General features: G+C 30.7%; 1 pseudogene; it reads left to right on the plus strand.

The window, feature by feature from the left end:
- Nucleotides 1-316: 316 nt before the first annotated feature.
- Nucleotides 317-449, plus strand: LOC121040541 (uncharacterized; annotated as a pseudogene).
- Nucleotides 450-1,050: the final 601 nt, after the last annotated feature.

The following is a 1,050-nucleotide window of genomic DNA, read 5'->3' on the forward strand; positions in this document are numbered from 1 at the left end:
TTAGAAAAGAAGAAAGATCTAAAATCAACAACCTAAGCTTCCATTTTAGGAAACTAGAAAAAGAATTGCAAACTAAATCCAAGGTAAGCAGATGAAAAGAAATAATAAAATTAGAACAGAAATTAATAAAACTGAAAACAGAAACACAGTAGAGAAAACCAATGAAACCAAAAGTTAGTCCTTTGAAAAGAAGCACAAAAATGATAAGCTTCTAGCTAGGCTAACTAAGAAAAAGATAGAAAAACAAATCATTAATATCAGAAATGAAAGAAAGGGCATCATTACTGATCCCATGGAAATTAAAAGGGCAATAAAAATCGCTTCTCGGCCTTTTGGCTAAGATCAAGTGTAGTATCTGTTCTTATCAGTTTAAAAGGGCAATAAAGGAATATTATGAATAATTCTGTGCTCACAGATGTGGTAACTTAGGTGAAATGGATGAATTCCTTGAAAGATACAATCTACTAAAACTCACACAAAGAGAAATAGATAATCTTAATAGGTCTATATCTATTAAAGAAGTTGAACCTGTAACTGATAACCTTCCAAAACAGAAAGCACCAGGCCCAGATGGTTTCACTGGTGAATTCTACCAAACATTTAAGGAATAAATGATACTAATTCTTTATAATCTTTTCCAGAAAACAGAAGCAGAGAGGATACTTCCAAACTCATTCTGAAGTCACCATTACCGTAATACCAATACCAGACTAAGACATTACAAGAAAGAAAAAATGTAGACTAATATCTCTCATGAACAAAATGCAAAAAACCCTCAACAAAATATTAGCAAATGTATAAAAAGAAGAATATATCTTGATCGAGTAGAATTTATTCCAAGTATGAAATGATGGTTCAACATTCAAACATCAATTCATGCAATCCATCACATCAAGAAGCTAAGAAAAATAATAAGATCATATTATTAATGCAGTAAAAGCATTTGATAAATCCCAACACTCAACAAAATGCTCAATAAAATAGGAATAGAGGGGAATTTCTTCATCTTAATAAAGAACATCTACAAAAAACCTACAGCTAACATTTTAC

Source organism: Herpailurus yagouaroundi, unplaced genomic scaffold, assembly GCF_014898765.1.
Source record: "Herpailurus yagouaroundi ecotype Mexico unplaced genomic scaffold, PumYag 28, whole genome shotgun sequence".
Taxonomy (NCBI): Eukaryota; Metazoa; Chordata; class Mammalia; order Carnivora; family Felidae; genus Herpailurus; species Herpailurus yagouaroundi.